Below are 2,500 nucleotides of genomic sequence, written 5' to 3'. Positions count from 1 at the left end.
AACAGGTCCTTTAATAGACAGGAGTCAGGACAGGACCCAACAGGTCCTTTATTAGACAGGAGTCAGGACAGGACCCAACAGGTCCTTTATTAGACAGGAGTCAGGACAGGACCCAACAGGTCCTTTATTAGACAGGAGTCAGGACAGGACCCAACAGGTCCTTTATTAGACAGGAGTCAGGACAGGACCCAACAGGTCCTTTATTAGACAGGAGTCAGGACCCAACAGGTCCTTTATTAGACAGGAGTCAGGACAGGACCCAACAGGTCCTTTATTAGACAGGAGTCAGGACCCAACAGGTCCTTTAATAGACAGGAGTCAGGACAGGACCCAACAGGTCCTTTATTAGACAGGAGTCAGGACAGGAGCCAACAGGTCCTTTAATAGACAGGAGTCAGGACAGGACCCAACAGGTCCTTTATTAGACAGGAGTCAGGACAGGACCCAACAGGTCCTTTATTAGACAGGAGTCAGGACAGGACCCAACAGGTCCTTTAGACAGGAATCAGGACAGGAGCCAACAGGTCCTTTAGACAGGAGTCAGGACAGGACCCAACAGGTCCTTTATTAGACAGGAGTCAGGACAGGACCCAACAGGTCCTTTATTAGACAGGAGTAGACAGGAGGTCCTTTATTAGACAGGAGTCAGGACCCAACAGGTCCTTTATTAGACAGGAGTCAGGACCCAACAGGTCCTTTATTAGAGGAGTCAGGACCCAACAGGTCCTTTATTAGTCAGACAGGACCCAACAGGTCCTTTATTAGACAGGAGTCAGGACAGGACCCAACAGGTCCTTTAATAGACAGGAGTCAGGACCCAACAGGTCCTTTACAGGAGTCAGGACAGGACCCAACAGGTCCTTTATTAGACAGGAGTCAGACAGGAGTCAGGACCCAACAGGTCCTTTATTAGACAGGAGTCAGGACAGGACCCAACAGGTCCTTTATTAGACAGGAGTCAGGACAGGACCCAACAGGTCCTTTATTAGACAGGAGTCAGGACCCAACAGGTCCTTTACAGGACAGGACCCAACAGGTCCTTTATTAGACAGGAGTCAGGACAGGACCCAACAGGTCCTTTATTAGACAGGAGTCAGGACAGGACCCAACAGGTCCTTTAATAGACAGGAGTCAGGACAGGACCCAACAGGTCCTTTATTAGACAGGAGTCAGGACAGGACCCAACAGGTCCTTTATTAGACAGGAGTCAGGACAGGACCCAACAGGTCCTTTATTAGACAGGAGTCAGGACAGGACCCAACAGGTCCTTTAATAGACAGGAGTCAGGACCCAACAGGTCCTTTATTAGACAGGAGTCAGGACAGGACCCAACAGGTCCTTTATTAGACAGGAGTCAGGACCCAACAGGTCCTTTAATAGACAGGAGTCAGGACAGGACCCAACAGGTCCTTTATTAGACAGGAGTCAGGACAGGACCCAACAGGTCCTTTATTAGACAGGAGTCAGGACAGGACCCAACAGGTCCTTTATTAGACAGGAGTCAGGACCCAACAGGTCCTTTATTAGACAGGAGTCAGGACAGGACCCAACAGGTCCTTTATTAGACAGGAGTCAGGACCCAACAGGTCCTTTATTAGACAGGAGTCAGGACCCAACAGGTCCTTTATTAGACAGGAGTCAGGACCCAACAGGTCCTTTATTAGACAGGAGTCAGGACAGGACCCAACAGGTCCTTTAATAGACAGGAGTCAAGACAGGACCCAACAGGTCCTTTATTAGACAGGAGTCAGGACAGGACCCAACAGGTCCTTTATTAGACAGGAGTCAGGACAGGACCCAACAGGTCCTTTATTAGACAGGAGTCAGGACAGGACCCAACAGGTCCTTTAATAGACAGGAGTCAAGACAGGACCCAACAGGTCCTTTATTAGACGGGAGTCAGGACAGGACCCAACAGGCCCGGAGCAGGAATACTGCCTACACCTCCTAAAACAGCCCCTCTCCCTCCCTCTCCCTCCACCTCCTAAAACAGCCCCTCTCCCTCCCTCTGCCTACATCTCCTAAAACAGCCCCTCTCCCTCTCTGCCTACCTCTACCTACACACTCCTAAAACAGCCCCTCTCCCTCCCTCTGCCTCACCTCCTAAAACAGCCCCTCTCCCTCCCTCTGCCTCCTAAAACAGCCCCTCTCCCTCCCTCTCCCTCCACCTCCTAAAACAGCCCCTCTCCCTCCCTCTGCCTACACCTCCTAAAACAGCCCCTCCCTCCACCTCCTAAAACAGCCCCTCTCCCTCCCTCCACCTCTGTCTACACCTCCTAAAACAGCCCCTCTCCCTCCCTCCCTCCACCTCCTAAAACAGCCACTCCTAAAAAACAGCCCCTCTCCCTCCCTCTGCCTACACCTCCTAAAACAGCCCCTCTCCCTCCACCTCCTAAAACAGCCCCTCTCCCTCCCCTCCACCTCCTAATACAGCCTCCCTCCCTCTCCCTCCACCTCCAAAAACAGCCCCTCTCCCTCCCTCTCCCTCCACCTCCTAAAA

The 2,500-nt window shown here is 51.9% G+C and overlaps 1 long non-coding RNA gene across 2 annotated transcripts in view; it reads left to right on the top strand.

Moving 5' to 3' along the window:
• Positions 1-1,322, top strand: part of LOC127927104 (uncharacterized) — a 2,080-nt gene extending 758 nt beyond the window's left edge. Inside the window, exons 2-3 of one of the 2 annotated variants that reach the window (XR_008126141.1) lie at positions 1-266; positions 1,265-1,322. The exon at positions 1-266 is cut by the window's left edge and continues 360 nt beyond it. This is a non-coding gene — a long non-coding RNA (uncharacterized LOC127927104). Of the gene's footprint in view, positions 311-1,264 lie in introns of those variants that run through there. The other variant, XR_008126142.1, reaches the window with a different exon arrangement.
• The last annotated feature ends 1,178 nt before the right edge of the window (positions 1,323-2,500 follow it).

The sequence above is a fragment of the Oncorhynchus keta genome, unplaced genomic scaffold (assembly GCF_023373465.1).
Source record: "Oncorhynchus keta strain PuntledgeMale-10-30-2019 unplaced genomic scaffold, Oket_V2 Un_contig_9406_pilon_pilon, whole genome shotgun sequence".
In the NCBI taxonomy this organism is placed as follows: domain Eukaryota; kingdom Metazoa; phylum Chordata; class Actinopteri; order Salmoniformes; family Salmonidae; genus Oncorhynchus; species Oncorhynchus keta.
This window is presented reverse-complemented; position numbering and strand designations above follow the sequence as displayed.